The 20,102-nt window shown below is 39.6% G+C and overlaps 1 long non-coding RNA gene across 1 annotated transcript; it reads left to right on the top strand.

The window, feature by feature from the left end:
• The first annotated feature begins 7,770 nt into the window (after positions 1-7,770).
• LOC122564851 lies at positions 7,771-13,138 on the top strand. Its single transcript, XR_006316023.1, has 3 exons — positions 7,771-7,843; positions 8,208-8,296; positions 13,005-13,138. It is a non-coding gene; the product is annotated as an uncharacterized LOC122564851 (long non-coding RNA).
• Positions 13,139-20,102: the final 6,964 nt, after the last annotated feature.

The following is a 20,102-nucleotide window of genomic DNA, read 5'->3' as shown; positions in this document are numbered from 1 at the left end:
CTCCAACAACTTGCCCACCACCGATGTCAGGCTCACTGGTCTATAGTTCCCTGGCCTGTCCTTGCCACCTTTCTTAAACAGTGGTACCACGCTAGCCAACCTCCAATCTTCCAGCACTTCACCTGTGACTATTGATGATACAAATATCTCAGTAAGCGGCCCAGCAATCACTTCCCTAGCCTCCCACAGAGTTCTAGGGTAGACCTGATCAGGGGATGGGGACTATTCATTTATGCTCCTGACCTGTAGTAGATAGGCTTTAGGTAGTCAAGTGAGTTGCTGGCTGCAGCATTCCTAGCCTGCTCTTGTAACCTCAGTATTTATATGGCTTGTCCAGTTTGAGTTTCTGGTCACCCAGGATGTTGATAATGGTGGATTCAGTGGTGATAATGCCATTGACTGTCAAATGATGATGGTTAGACTCACTTTTTTGGAGCTGGTCATTGCCTGACATTTGTGTGGCACAAACCTTGCTACTTTTCAGCCCAAGCTGTATTTGTACATGGATTAGTTCAGTACTTGAGGAGCCAGAAATGGTGCTGAATGTTGTGCAAAGATCAACGAACATCCCCACTCCTGACCTTTACGATGGAGGAAAGGTCATTGATGAAACTGAAGATGGTTGAGCTTAAGATGCTGCACTGAGAAACTCCTGTAGAGATGTCCTGGAACTGAGATGACTGACCTCCAACAACCATAACTATCTTCCATGCACCAGGTGTGACTCCAGGGAGCTGACAGTTTTCCCCGATTCCCATTGACCCAATTGCTATGGCTGTTTAACGTCACATACAGTCAAATGTGGCTTGACATCAAGGGCAGTTACTATCCGCTCACTTCCTCTTACGTTGGTACCAATGACAAAAGGATGAGGTCCTGAAAGCAGACTTCATGCAATTAGGAAGAAATTGTCATTACAGAAACATGGCTGCATAGTGACTAGATATGGGAGCTCGATATTCAAGGATACTTAACATTTAGGAAGGACAGATAAGAACGAAAAGGACATGCAGTTGTGCTGATAATAACAGATGGGATCAGTACATTAGTAAGAAAGGATCTCTGATCAGAAGAACAATATATGGAATCTATTTGGGTGATTATAATATATAGGTGCAGAATTAGGCCATTCAGTCCATTCAGTCTGCTCTGCCACATGATCATGGCTAATTTATGGTTTCTCAGCCCCAATCTCTAAGAATCAGCAAGGGGCAGCATTCATTGTTTGGAGTTAGTCATCGATCACCAATGAGTAGTGATGGTATGGGACATGATATTAATCAGAGGTAAGATAAGCTTGTAGAAATTACAAGATATGTTCATGGGTTACCAATATGCATATAGAATGACTAAAGCAACTGAGCACTAAAACTGTGGAGGACAAGTTTCTGGACTGTGTTAGAAAGTTGTTTTCTCAAGCAGCATGGTGAAGAGTCAACTAGAGGAAAATCTATTTTGAATCCATATTATAATAAAAAATGGTCAGATTAAAAACCTTGTTGTCAAAGAATGTTTAGAGAGGAGTGACCACAGTATGATAGAATCTTATATAATGTTTGAAACTGACAGAGTTCAACTTGCAGTGAGGGTGTTAACTTTAAATAAGTGGAATTATGAAAGCATGAGGCACAATTTGGCTGAACTGGACTGGGAAAATAAATTAAAAGGCATGACTAGACATGTGCAATGGACAGTCTTTTGAGAACTAGTACATAGATTACAGTAATAATACATTACATCAAGGTACAAAAACTCAAAAAACATCAGTCAAACATGGCTGATGAAGAAACTCAAGGATTCCATTTAAAAAACGTTAAAAAGACTTATAAAGTGGTCAGAAATAGTCATAAATTGGAAGATTAGGAAGTTTATAGAATATCGAAAAGGAGGACCAAGAGACTGATAAGGGAGTACACAATACTAATGCAACCTAGCAAAAACATAAAAATGCACGATAAAAATTTCTTTGCTTACGTTAAAAAGAGTCCATTCAAAGTGAATTCATGAGAATTTATAATGGGGAATAGAGAAATGGCACAAACATTAAATGCTTACTTTGTGTCTGTTTTCATTGTGGAAGATACAAGAAATCTATCAGGATTAGAGATTAAGTGATTAGGGAGAATGAGAAAATTTGTGTCAGTGAGAAAGGGGTACTGGAGAAATTAATTGATATGGCTAAAATTTGATAAATCTCCAAGACCTGATATTCTACAGCCAAGAGTTTTGAAGAAGCTGGCTACAGTGGTAGCCAATGCATTAGTAGTAACCTTCCAAAATTCCATAGCTACTGGAAGGATTGCTGCAGATGGTAAGCTTGCAAATGTCACCCCACTATTTAAGAAAGGAGATAGAGACAAAGAAGAGAACTTCAGACACATCAGCCTTGCACTGGTAGTAAGGAAAACTTGCTAGAATTTATCTTCAAGGACATGATAAATCGACACTTGTATAAAAAATGATCTGAAGGGGATCCAAGATGGCGGCGATCTGAGTTGATCTGCTTTCCTGAGCTCCGCACCTCAGCGCAGCAGTAGTGGTATTTTTAAGCCCCCACCCCCAATCCCACGTTACCATTTTTCAGAAAATATTTATGTTAAATGGTTATGAAACTGTTTAAATCCAATTGCAGTGGAGCCTTGATTGTCTGAGACACAAGCGATAATCCATGAGTACCGGTTGTCAGAGTGTCTCTCAATTATCTGTCAATTCACGTTCAAGTTAGCCGATAGCTGATTGAGTGCCAGTTAACAAACATCTCTTGATTATCCAGCAATGCACGCCATAATGCCATTTTAACTGATAACCGAATGCTGGGTTGCCTGGTGCCGTTTTTGCAGGGCCATTGGCATCTTGGTTAGATGGTCCAGGATTTGGATGGTTGATATTTGGATAGTTGAGGTTCTATTGTAAATCCTTTCTTGAATGAGCAAGGATGACTAAACGATAGCATACAGCCAAGCCCCGTCATATAGGACACTCGCCAAAGGCATTGAGCATGCCTGTGACTGCGACTGCAGATACAGCTGCAGCTCCCTCAGAAGCCAAGAAAGAGGTACCTGCACAGCCGATCATCACTGAAGAACCCGTGGTGAGCCGAGAGATGATCAAGGAGTTGATGGAAGACAATTGTACTCAGCTGGAGCCAATTTCGGTCATGCTACTAAAACAATGAGAAGGAGTTGGAAGGGCTTGGGAAGCAGGTTGAAGAGGTTTAGTAGTGGACTGCGGTGTCAGAAACAGAGATTGAGTCTTCGGCGGGGCAGATCCAGGCCCTCGAGAAACAGGTTCGGGCCTTGACTGAACAGGTGGATGATCTGGAAAATCAAGTTAGGAAGAAAAGTATCCAGGCCGTTGGGCTGCCGGAGGGAGTGGAAGGTGTGCAGCTAGCAAGCTTTTTTGAAGACTGGCTGCCACAGTTTTTTAGTTGGGATGCTAAGGCAGATAGAGCTCACCGGGTTGCGGTGTCCAGATCCGGTCTGGATCGGCACTCCTACCCAGTCTTGGTATGATTTCAAAGCTATAAGGACAGGCAGAGTCCTGAATCCTCTCGAAGGATGGGGAAAGATTCACAGTCCCTGACTTATCGGGGAACTAAGATAATGTTTTTCAAGAACTTTTCTGTGGCGGTGATCAGTAATAGGAAATAGTTTGATGAGGTCAAGAGAAAAAAGTAACATTGGTATTCAATATTCAATGAGATACCCAGCGGTGTTTCATATTACGAGGAGATGGTGTGGTCTTTTGACTTCTCGGAACAAGTGAAAAATTTCTTGGACACTTTAAAATAATTCAGATAGATTTATATCCTGGACAATAATGTTTGTTTTTTTTCTCTTGCTCTGTTTCTTGTAATGTTAATCTTTTCTTAAAGAAGTTGCTGTTGGTATGTTTTTCTTCCTCCAATTAGGATTGGTGTTGACAAATAGATGGGGGCAGACAGAATGCTCATTATTTTGTCTGTTTCTTTCTGTTGCTTGGGTCTGGGGTGCAGCTTGAGCTGGAACGGGGAATGGAGATTTCCGTGGGAGGTGTAAGTGTCCTCTATGGCAGGGGGTAGAATCTCCCATGAAGTACCTTTTGTGTTTTGTAGTTAGTTCACTGTTTTGGTTTTTCATAAATAGACTCCACGAGTCATCTTTTAAATATGCCCAGCGTGCCATAAGTCGATTTCTTCCTCTCAGCAGGTCTAAGGTGGTTGTAAAGGATCATGCCTTGCAGTGGTTTTAAATAGTACACCTGGAATATTCGAGGATCCATTCGCCAATTAAAATTGTCCCAAATGCCTTAATACAAAGCAAGGAATACGGTATTTTGAATGTCTATTGTCCTCCGGCCTAACCCCTTAAATCTTTGACTGATGCACTACCTAAGGTGATTGCCTTCGCATCGTGGCATATTATTATAGGAGGGGACTTTAATTGCCTAATGGATCCTGTGCTGAATAGAATGCCCAAAGATCCCCCAAAACTTTCTCTACAATCTAAACAGTTGGGAGATCTATGTGTGGAACTGGGGTTGTTGGACATTTGGAGACATCTCCACCTTATGGGCAGGGACTTTACGTTCTTTTCCAATCCTCAGAAGTGTCCTACAAGGATTGATTTTTTTTTTCCTAACTTCAGTGACATCTTGTTCAATTGGGAATATTGCCATCTCTGATCATGCAGCAGTATATTTAGTCGTCAAGATTAAGAGTAATACAATGAGCTCTCGGTACTGGTTAATAGAACTCTTCATCCTCAAGGACAGCAAGTTTGTTCAGTACTTTTCTCGGGAAATCGAAGCGTTTTTGGCCATCAATTCGGGTACAGCTAGTAATCCATCCATTCTTTGGGAGACTTCTAAGGCCTTTGCTCGAGGGATAATTATCTCATACTTGGCTAGTCAGAAGTGACAGAAAGGAAAGCAGCAGCGTCTGCCTGAGGCACGATTGAAGGCAGCTGAGACAGCATATTACAATAGACCATTGGTGACTAAGCTGCTGGGATCACAGCCCTTCGATCCACCTGAAACTCCATGCTTACGCATATAACAAGGAAGGAACTTGTCCTTGCAAAGCAAAGGTTTTGAATGTAGGTTTGATCACTGAGCTGAAAGGTTCATTTCCAGACTTTTTGTTACCTTACTAGGTAACATCTTCAGTGGACCTCATGCAAAGCAATGCTGAAAATTCTGCTTTCTATTTATATGTTTGGGTTTCTTTGGGTTGGTGATGTCATTCCCTGTAGTGATGTTATTCCCTGTGGTGAAGTCACTTCCTGTTCCTTTTATCAGGGGTGGTAAATGGGGTTTAACTCGATGTGTTTGTTGATAGAGTTCTGATTGGAATGCCATGCTTTTAGGAATTCTCGTGCATGCCTTTGTTTGGTTTCTCCGAGGATGGATGTATTGTCCCAATCAAAGTGGTGTCCCTCCTCCTTTGTATGTGAGGATACTAGTGAGAGACGGTCATGTCTTTTTGTGGCTAGTTGGTGTTCATGTATCCTGGTGGCTAGTTTTCTGCCTGTTTGTCCGATGTAGTGTTTGTTACAGTCCTTGCATGGTATTTTGTAATTGACGTTAGTTTTGCACATTGTCTATATAGCGTCTTTCAAGTTCATTAGCTGTTGTTTTAGTGTGTTGGTGGGTTTGTGGGCTACCATGATTCCTCATTAAAGAGGAGGGAAACAACACCAAACTGCCATTCCTAGATGTCACAGTAGAGCGAACAGCCAATGGGGAACTTCAAACCAGCGTCTCCAGAATAACAACACATACAGACCAAATATTGAACTACAGAAGCAATCATCCCAACACCCACAAATGAATCTGCATCAGAACATTATTTCAACCAGCCATCACACACTGCAGCACAGAGGAACTACGCAGAGCATAGGAAAATCACCTATACATTGTATTTAAAAAGAATGGGTACCCAATGAACACAGTCCACCAATTTCTCAGCAACAAACCCAAACAAGCAGACAAAGTGTTCTCAATAAGACAACAATGAATGTAACACTGGTTTGAACAACTCGAATAGTTCGTATCCTGGAGACAAAAACAAATTCTAATCTGGCCAATCAGTTTCAATTATTAAACTGATTAAAAATACTAATTTCCAATCAAGTTTGAATAAAGTATATTGACAATCTTAAAAGCCAATGACACAATCCGATGCTCTGGAGTATAAGACTGGGGAAAATTGAACAGTTGAGAGGAGATCTGCCATATCCTAACATGTAAGAGACTGCTTGAAAAAAAAACTCTTTTTGATCAGTAACCTGTAACGCAGAAATTCCTAACAAGGAGAAAACAAGACAGGAAGATGCGAAGACAAGAACCTACAGCTGCCTGGTTTTGAGATAAGTATTGTTTTGTAAATTTTAATTGGGAGTTTTATCGGACTATTATTATAGAAGGGAAGCTAAAAGATAGGTTAGAGAAAGTAATTGTAAATAGTGGTTAGTTAATTATTCTCTGTTATACTTCAAGAAATAAAATTGTTAGTTTTTACTTTAAATAGTCCTTGGCCACTCGAGTTTTCACAGATTATTGCATGGGATAAATCTTTTCTGTGCTGCTGGTTTTAAATTAAGCAAGAGGGTTTAGCGTGTCGTAACAGTGATATAAGTGGTGCCTGATTAAACTTGCGAAATTGCAACTGCCCAAGGGATTGGGGAGTGGACTGAGCTCCCTCCTATCTTTTGTAAGTGACTGGGCCTGTGGGGACTCGACGTTGACAGATGAAGTGTCCTCTTATCCTGTTGTTTTATAGACAAAATAAGGACAGTTGCGGAACATTGCCATAATCCGATAGCTATTAACAGTCAAAGCATGGAGGGCAATGAGGCAGATGGAGGCTAGTATGTCTAAAACCTCTTTTCTTACTTCCATAGTTGGCATGCCAGGTTTCCAGCCAGGGACAATGGATCCTGGGTTTAAACTTTGGGCAGATTGGGGAGTCTCCTGTTTGGGTGATCTTTTTTATGGTGAAATGTTGATGTAATTTGATCAAATAACTCAGAAACATGGATTGTCAAGTCGGGACCTCTTCTATTTCTTTCAGATTAAAACTTTTACCCGAAAGTAGACCAGGCACTTGACGGAGTGTTATAGATCTGATAAGGAAAAGAGGGTGCTTCAGGCTAAGAGCACTCTTTAAGCGAGTACGCTCTATCACTTGTTGGAGCGAGGTTCCTTGGGTGACACTGAGCATCTATATAAGATCTGGGAGAAAGAGTTAGCAGTTGAAATCACTTCGGAAACATGGGAGGACATTTGTGAGAATACGAGGAGGATTTTGAAATGTAATAGGACCCATGCTGTGCAGTTAAAGATTCTTCATAAGGCTCATCTGGCCCCAGATCATCTTGCGAAATTTAAGCAGGGAGCAGCTTCAATATGCCCCAAATGTAAAATAAACACAGGTACCCTCACTCATTGACTGTGGTCCTGCCACAGGCTCCGTGCGTATTGGAGCACTATGGCGGGAGTAATAGAGAGGGTCTTGAGGACCGAAGTCAAAGTGGATCTGGTCTCTTTACTCCTGAGTTTGCCGAATTTACCTCCCTTAGATGTACGTGGGGAAAAAGCTTTTTAACATTCTTACTTTTTGGGAGGAAGAACATCCTGATGTGCTGGGCATCTAAGTAGTGTGTGCAGTATTGGTTACCTTATTTCAGGAAGGATATTATCACCATATACAGAGTGCAACAAAGGTTCACCAGAATTGATGGCGGGGCGGCCCTTTGAAGAGACCTTGAAGAACTGGGCCTGTATTCTTTGGAGTTTCAAAGAATGAGAGGTGATCTAATTGAAACCTGCTGAATGCTTCAAAGGATAGACAGGATGGAAGAAGGTAAGATTTTTTCCCCCCTGTTTGGGGAGTCTAGAACCAAGGGGCACAATTTAAAATTCAAATTTCATTTCATACTGAGATGATTTTTTCATGCAGTGGGTTTCTGTACCCAAAAGGACTATGGAAGTTCAATCTTTGAGTATATTTCAAGTAAAACATAAATTTTTGATTCCCAGTGGAGTAAAGTATTATGGGGATAGTCTGAGTAAAAGGCATTGAGTGTTCAGTCAGCCATGATTGTGTTGTATGGCCTATTCCTGTTCCTCTGTTCGCCCAAGGGAGCATGGTGCATGTCAGTTCCTCACCAGATTTGGCACATGCTCTGTGACAACTTGGCTTTTTACATTGTGCCTCATCTTTCTAGGTATTTACTAGTGCCTGTGAAATATGAAGAGTTGACAACCCAACTGCAGGAAGTGGAAATTGTGCTATTACATCTTAGTTTCCATGCAGGTTTGTGACTCGTGAATCTCTGATCATGTGGCACCCTGAGGCAGCTGACCCTCTATTACACTGTAGTTTAGCTGCAGTTGATATACATACGACTGCAAAGTAAAACAGTACAATTTCCTTTTCTTTTTAGAAAGAGGAAGTAAACAAAATAAAGGATCCAAGTATTGTTAAATTTTGCGGTAATGGGGAATACAGCTTTGGTGATGCAGCTGCCTCAGATTTGAAACTGGTCATTGAGTGTGAAACTGAGTTTAACGCAGTGGCAGTGTGTTCCCTGTGTGGAGTTGCGGAGAGCAGAAATGTGGAAGGGGGAAAAAAGGGAGACATATCTTTTGGATTGACTCTAATGGTGAAAAGCCTGGGTGTGAAATGTGTGTAAATATTGTTAACAAAATTTTTTCACATTCAAGGCAATGATATTTTCAAATGAATTTGTATGAAATGTCATACCAGAAATCCAACTAGAGTGGTGTTTGAAAATCTCTTAGAAAGAAAATTGTAGAACGCCAAATGTTACAGAGAGTTGGCAATATCCTCTTTTCACAAGTGTTTTAAATTGTGATCAACTTCTGTAAGGCATTCAAAGATTATCTGGAAAGAGCTGAACAGCACATTCCTCAGGATTTATGACCATTATTAAATTGCACACAAGTAATTCCAAGCTACACTGCAGATTCTGAGTATTCAGTTGCACGAATATAATTTTAACATCAGCATGCTCAAGTTTTGACATAAATGAGATATCAACACTTATGTATGGATAACTATACAGATCTCATACTACCGTTTAACACAGTAGGGCAAACACCACATATCACTATCTGTTTGCAACATTACTGATCAGCAGAGGACTTGAGGCCAAGATTAGCTTCTACTGAAAGCACAAATGGACAATATGGAAATTATTGTGAAGTATAATTGAGGAAAGTAAACATTTTTGTAATTCATGTTTTTCTTACATTTGGATTAAATAATTAAAAATTGCAAAACTACATTTCAGCCACGTTAAACAATTCTTTAAATGGTTTGCAATAAAATTCCTGCTAACGTTTTCCACTTTAGCATAGTTTAATCAAAAACAGTGGTTACAAGTTATTTTTCTTAAAGTACCTGTGAATATGAGAAGCTGGTACTTGAGTGTAAGAGGCTTTAATTATTACACTTTTGTTTATCTTTGTTACATTTGCATATTTGCAGCTTATCCAAATGTTCCAACACCTGAATAATAACCAGGTTTGAACTGACAACTTACTCCACATTACTACCAAGCAATGAGTATCTCCACGAAGACACAATCTAACTAGCGCCCCTGGACTTTCAACAGCACTATCGTTTCTGAATCCCCCATTATCTCCACCTTGGGATTACCATTAACCAGAAACTGAACTAGACTTATCACTAAATACTGGGGCTACAAAAGCAGTTCCGAGACTAGGAATCTTTCAGCAAATAACTGATGTCCTGACTCCCCAAAAGGCTATCTCCCAAATACAGTATATAGCATAGGTCAAGCGTGTAATGGAAAGTACTGCATTTGCATGGATGAGTGCAGCTTCATTAATTTTCAAGACTTTTGATACCATCCAGTGCAAAGCACCGCACTGACAATACCACTACAAATGTTCACTCTCTCCATCACTAATGCTCAGCAGCAGGAGTGTTTACCATCTACTGGATGCACTACAGAAATTCATTCTGAGACAGCTCCTTCCAAACCCACAACCATGACCATCTAGAAGGTCAAGGTAGCAGATACATAGAAACACTACCACTTGCAAGTTTTCCTCCAAGTCACTCATCATTCTGTCTTAGAAACACTTCACTGTTGCATAAATGTCTTTTAGTCAAAACCTGGAACTCCATCCCAAATGGCATTGTGGGCATACTATACGAAATGGACTGAAACAATTCAAGAAGGCAGCTCATCATCACCTTCTTGGGAACAACCAGGAATGGGCAATAAATGCTCACATCCCTTGAATGATTAAAAATAATTCATCATGTGTGTGACTTAGAGAGAATCTTACAGGTGGCAGTGTTCCATGCTCATGCTGCCTTTATGTATTTCTAGGTGGTACAGGTTGTTTGGTTGGAAGGTGCTGTTGAAGGACCGTTGGCAAGTTGCTGCCATGCATCTAGTATATTGTATACAGATGACTGTGGGTTGGTATTGGAAAATTGAAAGCTCAGGTGGTGGATATGTACTGCTTTTCTGGATTGTGTTGAGCTTTCCAACAAATCAGATTTTGCTATTGAGTAATGTACAGGATGGTTTGACAGGCAATTGCAGAAAGTAGTAAATAGTAAAGCTCAGTAGACAGACATTTTGGATCTTCTGCCTTTAAAAGGATGCTGGAATCTTTGGGAATATTCAGACATGATTAGGATCTATACTCCAGCCTCAAAATTCATGCCTCCAAAAATGAAATTACAATTGATTGATTACACACTTTTGTTCTAGTTCTAGATGTACATAAAACGTAGTAGCAGAAATTAGGTATTCATCCCATCAATTCTGCTCCATCATTCAATCGTGGCTGATAGGCTTTTCAACCCCATTTTCCCACTTTCCCCCATAACCTTTGATCCTCTGGGCAATCAAGAACTTATCAACCTCTGTATAAAAATTAAATTTATTCAATTCTTTTTCAAAGACTATCAAGGGAAGGTCAGAATTGGGAATTCTGGAGCAAATAACAAATCGGATTTTGCCATTGAGTAATGTCACTCCTGACCATCAGTCTATGAAGCAGAATCTTACGTGATGGAATATTCTCCACTTGGCTAGGTGAGGATTTCACTGGTAAGACCTTATGATTTCACTTACCTCAGGAAGGATGTACTGGCCCTAGAGCGGGTTCAGACAAGATTCACAAGAATGATCCCAGGAATTAAAGACTTGAAATATGAGGAACGTTTGAGGATTCTGAGACTATACTCGATGGAGTTTAAAAGAACGAGGGAGGACCTGATTGAAACTTGCAGAATATTGAATGGCCTGGACAGACTGGTCGTTAGGAAGATGTTTCCATTGGCAGAAGAGATGACTCAAGGGCACACCCTTGGCGTAAAGGGAAGGCCCTTTTAGAATAGAGATAAGAAAAAAGCTCTTCAGCCACAGAGTGGTGAATCTGTGGAATTCATTGCCACAGAAGGCTGTAGAGGCCGGTACATTTAAAACAGAGGTGGATAAGTTCTTGATTGCCAAGGGGATCAAAGTTATGGGGGAAAAGCGGGATAATGGAGTTGAGAAACCTCTCAGCCATGATTGAATGGTGGAGCAGACTTGATGGGATGAATGGCCTTATTTCTGGACCTATGTCTTATGGTCTTATGTTCATATATGACTGGAATAAAAGTGTTTAATCAATTAATTGTAATTTCATTTTTGGAGGCATGAATTCTGAGGCTGGAGTACAGATCCTAAACATGTCTGTATACTCCCCAAGATACCAGCTTCCTTTTAAAGGCAGAAGATTAAAAGATACATTGTCTGTCCACTGAGCATTACTATTTTCTGCAATTGCTTGTCAAATCATAGCCTATCCTGTACATTATTCAATAGCAAAATCCAATTTGTTCTCTTCCTAATGTTAAGACGGACCCGCGGGGTCCTGTCTTTGCGTGTTCTTTCGGAAGGAGAGACTCACACTGGCAACTATGGTTAGACGCAGACAGCCGTTTATTCACAGAATCTTAACTGGTACAACGAATCTACAAGAATGCATTCGTTGGAGAAGGCGTTCTCCCTTCTCGTTCAAACTTGACACAATTATACTTCACGCTGCCTGGAGTCCCCGGTCAGTTCGCCTTCCCCATTGGTCCATTCATCTGCGCGCGCTGGGGATCCGTCCTCCTATTGGCCGCATCGAAGTGCCTGTCCAGCTCCTGCTGTGCTTGACAATGGCTCAGCCATCCCCGGGAGCGGTTCCGATCCCGTATTCGATAGTTCATTGTTTCAAGGAATTACTATGCGTCTGACCGGCTAGCCATTTTCAATAGTTTCAGTTTAACTAAATTGACAGTTACACTTATCAACTTTAGACTTAAATAGAGCCATTCACACTTAACAGTTACAGGTTCCGATAGAGCAATTCACACTTGTCTAACAGTTACAGATTCCGATCGGTTTCTTTATTAATCCCGAGTTTCGATGGGGCAATTGATACTGGCTGGTATTTACAGGCTCCAAGATTTAATTAACATTATGCATATCCCTTACAAGCTCCAGCCAGGTAGTCATGCAGTCGCCAGCAGCAGCTCGCTTGGCTGTTGTTAACCATTTCAGGGCTGGAACTAGAAGTGTCTGTTGCAGAACTAGTGTCACCCTCCCTAGCCCTACATTAAACACCCCAGTGAAATCTCCCCAACACTATGAACCTCCAAAATAGTCACTACTGAAAAGAGTTTAACTTGAAGAATTGATTGAATAACTTGAACTAATGAGTATTTTAGAAGACAATTTTTAACTAATTACATCTGGTTGTACTCGCTCTGGTTGAAAGTATCATCCATATCCAACCTCCCACCCAGTCAAACTGGTTTTCTTTTTCTCCCTTCAGCAATATTTTAAATATAACTAATCATGAATACTTTCTGTCCAGCTTTCACTTCCAACTGAAGTGACAAGTGTGTTCTATGTAAGCTTTTGAATTTATTTGTTTTTCTCCCCACTTCCTAGCTTTATTGTAGGTCTCTCTTGTTTCAGTGATACCATTGAGGTTGGAGGTGCTATGAAAGTTAAACTGTTGCACATGGATAAAATGGGTATTAAGAACATTCAGTTGTCTTTAGAGCATGACAGTCCTGCAAAATAATCGAACAAAGTTGGAGATATCTGTAAAAACCACTATATAAATGCACGTAAGTACTGTTAAATGCAAAATATTGCAGAACTGGAATTCTTGAAAGAAAAATGGAAACATTTAATTATTCATCTTTTGTGGATACCCTAGTCTTCTGAGAAAAGGTATGCATTTAAAATATCAACTAGTCTTTTGTTCGCAAAGATATTCACTTACTTTCTATGCATTCCCATCTTTATTTGTTTTCCTTCTTTTAATAGGATATTGACAAACAAGTAATAATTGGAGTTATTACATGTATATGGATCACTTACAGTGCTCCAAACTAGAATTCACATTCAGTCAGAGATTCCAGCAATTGACAAAATTGGATTCAAAACATAAAATTATCAGCATCTCTGCAGTTAGTCCATGAAAACAAATATAACTCTAGAATTGGAAGCAATGAAATAGGGTGTTGACACAATGCTGTATACGGTGAAGTCAGACAACTTCTGATCCTAGACAATTAAATCCTTGTTTTTATCATATCTAGCATAAGGAGATCATCTCAAAAATTAAAGATGTCTTTCAAAAAGACACTTGTTATCAGGAACTCTGCTCATGCTTCTGAGAAAATGCTAGGGTTATCCGAACTGAAGGCAAGAATGACAAAGATTGTCAGCAATACATGAAGATGGCTAAATAGATTGGTGTATCTTCCACCAAAACATATCCAGTGCCATTCGTGGGGTGCCAAGGTGACCAATCGCCTTTCCATACATGATCATAGAGACCCTTCGGTCCAACTCATCCATGCTGACCTGATATCCTAAACTGATCTAATCCTTATGCCAGCAGATGGCTCATATCCTTCTGAATCCTTTCTATTCATGAACTCAACCAGATGCCAAATGTTGTAATTGTACCCACCTCCACCAGTTCTTCTGGCAGCTCATTCCATACACACACCACCCAATGCGTGAAAAGGTTGCCCCTCAGGTCTTCTTTTAAATCTTTACCATCTCATCTTAAACCTATGCCCTCTAGTTTTGCATTCCACAAAGAAAACATGCAATGAAGAGAGTAAGAATTTAAACTGAGACTGAAAATGATGTAAAATTCAAATTAGACTTAAATGATTTTCATTTTCCTTTCCATTGAATCTCAAATTCTGAGGGTCATATTTTACTCATGACATGAACCTTTTACAAAAGTGTAAAGTCTGGTGAGAAAATTGTCAGGCAATGTATTTTCTCCACCTAAATTGAATTTCCTTCCGTGTCTAAACTGCTGAGATATAAAATAAGTCAAAATGAACTATAAAGTCTGGTTAGAATTTGTTGACTGATCGCTAAGTAATATGCTTATTTAGCAACAGGAACATTTAGTGCTTTCTTGTGATATGGAAAGCACTCAAAATGTGTGATATTTCATCTATTCAAACCGGCTGTTCGATTTTAAACAGCAACATCAGACTTAGTAGTTTGATGACTAACTACTGACTGCTTCTGAATGTTTTCCAATGCTCCTTGTTACCATCTTCTGTCATCTCACCTCTACTATAAGTCTTTACTTCAAAGTAGACAAGCAGGAGGCTGGAAGAACACAGCAAGTCAAGCAGCATCAGGAAGTGGAGGAGTCAACGTTTCAGGTATAACCCTTCTTCAGGAAAGGAGGTGGCGATGTTCAGTTCACCTGCTCCTACAATCCAGAACACCCGGTGTCATGCCACTCATCCTTACTATCGGAATGCTCATCTCTGAAGTCAGATCATACTCAATAAATGTTCAACCTTCGCAGTCCATTGTCAGTGCAAAGACATGATATTAAACAGCATGCATTGGACTTAGGAGCTGAGTAGGCCATTTGGCCTTTTAAGACTACTTTCCCATTCAATAAGATTATGACTGATTTGATTATGGTCACATCTATCAGTCTGATCTGCTCCACATAACCCTTCCCTCCCTTGTCTATTAAAATCTATTTAATTCAGCCCTGAATAAATTTAGAGACAAGGCCTTCACTACTTTCTAGAGAAGAGTTCCAAGTTCTAACGACCTTTTGAGGAAACAAAACTCCTCATCCTCTTACTCGTAAACTATCTGCCCTAGATTTAGTCTCCCTCACAAGAGGAAACGTCTTCCCAATATCAATCCTAACCAGTTACCTCTTTCTAGTCCAATCTGAAAAATACACCAATGTTGGTCCAGTGCCACAACCACACTGGACATATGTACAAAGTGGTTCATGAGGTGAAAATGTGCATAGCACATTGAGCCCCTTTTAATATTTTGAATATTCTAATTCAAAGCTTTAGATATAAACAAGGTAAGAGGTTAGTTTACAACACAACTATTACTGAAAATTACTAAGTAAAAAAGTGATAATTATTAGAAAAAATACAGATACAATGATTAAAGTAAAAACCCCTCTTGGAGTTCTTCTCCCACAAGACCCCTGTTGTAGTCTTTTCCTCCACCCCTACAACCTCTCTTGCAGCCTGCATCTCTTCACCCAGACCCAACAAAAGTTCACTCCCTCCCAGCTCCTGGCAAAAATCAGCCCAGCCCCCACCTCATGGCAAAATGCACCCCTCTTCACACCTTACCCTCGGGCAAAGTTTAACTTCTGCTATTTGTTCTAACAGTGGACTAAATTAAAAATGCTCATCATATATTCTGAAGAATTCATCAGTATTTCTTACTGGAGATCCAAAGTCCTAACTGACTATCAATGGTTTTTAAGTGGTCCATAGCGAAGGTTAGATTAATTTAATTTTAATTAATGTCAATTTAATTTCTCCTGTTCAATAACCCCATCGGCGTCAAAAGTCATTATCTCATTGTTGCTAGTATTTTTAAAACAAAGCTGCTGCTGTAACCTCTGGGTTGGTTTCAAACAATTTAAGTGGTTATTTCTGTTCAACTGCAAATTTCTTTGCAGTTCAAAATTTGGCTCCTTTCACATCAGATTAAATTCCAGCAGTTAGTAGAAATTTGTCTTTGACTTTCTTTCAATGGGTAAAATCCAGTAATGAAATTCTAATTCTCACCACACTGAACATATTTGCAAAATGGTCAATGATTGCAAGTTTATGTACATTATTTATCTCCCTTTTAATATTCAATTTAAATATAACCAACAGCAAAGTATACCAATAAACAAGATCAACGTTTATTGTAGAGGTGTTGCCCCAAGTTACTAATTAAAAATGTAATACAGTATTAGAAACAATACAGGTACAAAGAATGGAAGTAAATATGGATAAAAAATTATTAAAAAGATGACATGAGATCAGTCTGTTCTGGTTGTAGGTATGTTATCTGCTTGAAGATTTTTCTCTCTCCAAAACAAAAGTCAGACGTTAGCAGCTGCAATGGCTTCTGTCAAGTCAGATTAACTTTCTTTATGAAATATATAAAATTCTAATCACAGTTGGCACACCAGCCACATTTGTTATCAAGGATGCACAAACATTTCCCAATGTCAATATATTTTCAACTATTTAAGAAGTCTGTAAGTTCCTGGTAAATGTTATATTTGACAAGCAGTGCATGTCTTTTAGTTCATTTCTCTCGGATTATATTCTCAAATGAATGGTATATCTAACTGTAGTAAATCTCAACTAAATTACCATTTTGATAGGAAACAAAACAGGTGAAGTTTAATTAATATTTCTAAAGAAGGATAATAAAAGCCTCTCTCATACTCCTCTCTCTTCTATTCAACATTCCCTAAATGTGATCTTAAACTGCAGCTTACCCTTTCCTGCCTGAAAAATGGATAACCGCTGAGCGATAATTGGGTTAGGGCTTTAGGTACCTCTTTTTTTGATGTTCAAAATTCATCTGATAAGGGCTCCTTGCCCAAATAGAAAGGAGGCAAGTATATGTATGTGCAATGCCAGTAATTTTTAAAGTTTATTCACTGAATGTAAGAACTTACTGCCCATCCCTAATTAATGGAATTGTTTCTTGATTAAACAAAGTGGTTTGTTTGTTCATCTCAGAGGGTAGCTAAGAATCAACTTCATTGCTGTGTTTTAAGGGTCAATCAACAGAAAATGAATTCACATAGCAAAAAACATAAAAATAGACTGTAAAATCTTCTTTAGGTATGTAAAAAGGAAAAGTTTCCTGACAAACTTAAGCAGGAGAATTTATTACGGGAAATAGAGAAAAGATGTTGAATCATTATTTTGTCCTTGTTTTCACTGAGAAAGAGTCATGGAGTCATACAGCACAGACATAGACCCTTCGGTCCAACTTGTCCACACTGATCAAACATTCCAATCTAACCTAGTCCCGTTAGCCAGCATTTTGCCCATATCCCTCCAAACCATTTGTATTCATATACCAATCCACGGGCCTTTTAAATGTTGTAATTGCATCAGCCTCCACCATTTCCTCTGGCAGATCGTTCCATGCAGACATCATTCTCTGTGTGAAAACGTTATCCCTCCGGTCCTCTTTAAATCTTTCCCCTCTCATCTTAAACCTATGCCCTCTAGTTCTGTCCACCCTAAGAAAAAGACCTTGGCTATTTATCCAATCCATGCCCCTCATGATTTTATAAACCTCTATAAGATCACCCCTCAGCTGCAAACACTATAGGGGGAAAAAGCCCCAGCCTATTCAGCCTCTCCCTTTAACTCAAACCCTCCAGTCCCAACAACATTCTTGTAAATTTTTCCTGCACCCTTTCAAGTTTAACAATCATATAGAAGGGTGACTAGATTTGAATGCAGTACTTTAAACATGGCCTCACCAATGTCCTGTATAGCTGTAACAAGGTATTCCATCTCCTATACTCAATGTTCTGACCAATGAAGGCAAGTGTGCAAAATGGCACCTTCACCACCCTGTCTACTTGCAACTCCACTTTCAAGGACTATGCACCTGCACCTCGTGATCTCTATGTTAGGCAATACTCCCCAAGGCCTTGCCATGAACTGTAAAAGTTCTGACCTAATTTGTCTTCCCAAAATGCAACACCTCACATTTATCTAAATTAAACTCCATCTGCCACTCCTCAATACATTTCCTAGAACTAGAGATCCCAATGGTTAAGGAGAATGAGGAGTATGATGAGACTGATATAAAGATATCCAGTGCATTGATGAAAATTCTTTAGATTCTGGAATGATTCATGTGGATTGGATGGTTGCAAAGATGACTCCACCATGGGAGTGAGAGAGAAAGCAAGGAATTACAGAGCTATTAGCCTTATATTAGTATTGGGAAAATGCTCAAACCTATTATATTGCAAAGTTGATATATTGACACACTTGGAAAATAATGATTTGATTGGACAGAGTCAGTGTGGATTTGCAAATGGGAAATTGTGTTTGACAAACTTGTTAGACCTTTTTAAAGCCATGCTGAACAAAACTGATAAAGCAAAGTCAATGGATGAAGTAGACTTCGATTTCAGAAAGTTTTTGATAAAGTCCCCCACGAGCGGCTAGTGAGAAGTATTAAGTACATAGGTTATTACAAGGTAATGTACTGGCATGGATTAATGATTGGCTAGCAATCAGAAAACAGGGAGAATTAATGTTATCATGTTGGCAGGCTGTGACTACTGGGGGTACCACAAGGATTAGTATTTTGTCTCCAGCTGTTCAGAATATTTATCAATGATTTGGAGGTGAGCCGAAATGAAATGTTTCCAAATTTATGGATGAAACTAAGTGTTGTGCGTTGTGAGCAAGATATAAAGTGGCTTCAGGAGGATTTAGTCAGATTTAGTAAATGGCCAAGAACATGGCAGATAGAATATAATGTGGAAAATTGTGAAGTTATCCACCTTGGTCGGAGGAACAGATGTAGAATATTTCTTACGTTGTGAGAAGTTGGAAAGTGTCGATTTAGAAAAGGAGCTTCATTGCCTTTGTAAAGAAGTCACAAAGGAACACATATAGCTATTAGAAGGCTAATGGAATGTTGTTGTTTGAAATATCATTTTATTTATTGTTATCACATGATCTAAGATGAAAAGTTTTGTTTTGCTTGCAATACGGGTAGATCATATCAAACAAAGTGCATCAAAGGAGAACAGAGCACAGAATAGTGTTAAAGCTACATTCGAGATCCGTTTAAAAGTCTGACAGCAGCAGGGAAGAAGCTGTTCTTGAATATGTTCGCATGTATATTAAAAACCTTTTATATCTTCTGCCTCCAATTGTATTGGAGCTTGACAAGACCACACCTGAAATACTGTGGGCAATCCTTGTCTCATAAAGGATATTATCGCATTAGAGGGAGTGCAACAATTTAACCAGATTTGTTCCTCAGATGGCAAGACTGTCCTACGAAGAGAGGGGTTGGGCAAGCTGGGCCTGTATTCTCTGGAGTTTCAAAGAATGAGAGGTGACATCATTGAAAGTTACAAAATACATAACAAGGTAGATGACACTAAGATGTTTTCCCTGATTGGGGAGCCTGGAACTAAGAGGTACCATTTAAAAATAGGGGGGAGATTCCAGTTAGGACTGAGACAAGGAGTACTTGTTTTACTTGGTGTTGTGCTTCTTTAGAATTCTATACCCTAGGACTCTGTGAAAGCTTTGTCAATGAATACATTTACAGCAGAGATTGATGGATCTCTAATTACCATTATATAGAACTATGTGGATGGGATGTGCAAATGTCATTGAAGTGTTTAATAAGACAAGATTGTATTGAATTGGAGTTAGGGGGGTGGAGAGGAGAAGACTCATTGAGCTGAATAGCCTACTCCTGTTTCTATATAAACTGGATTAAAACTGCAGATTCCTTCCCTATTGGAAATAAGTAAATCAGACACCATTTGTTTTCAAGGAGAAAGTGAGGACTGCAGATGCTGGAGATCAGAGCTGAAAATGTGTTGCTGGAAAAGCGCAGCAGGTCAGGCAGCATCCAAGGAGCAGGAGAATCGACGATTCGGGCATGAATGGTCTTCAGGAATGGTCTACACCTGAACCTGAGGGGCACCAGTATCCTTGGCGGGAGGTTTGCTAGTGCTCTTGGGGGGGGGGG

The sequence above is a fragment of the Chiloscyllium plagiosum genome, chromosome 30 (assembly GCF_004010195.1).
Source record: "Chiloscyllium plagiosum isolate BGI_BamShark_2017 chromosome 30, ASM401019v2, whole genome shotgun sequence".
Classification (NCBI taxonomy): Eukaryota; Metazoa; Chordata; class Chondrichthyes; order Orectolobiformes; family Hemiscylliidae; genus Chiloscyllium; species Chiloscyllium plagiosum.
This window is presented reverse-complemented; position numbering and strand designations above follow the sequence as displayed.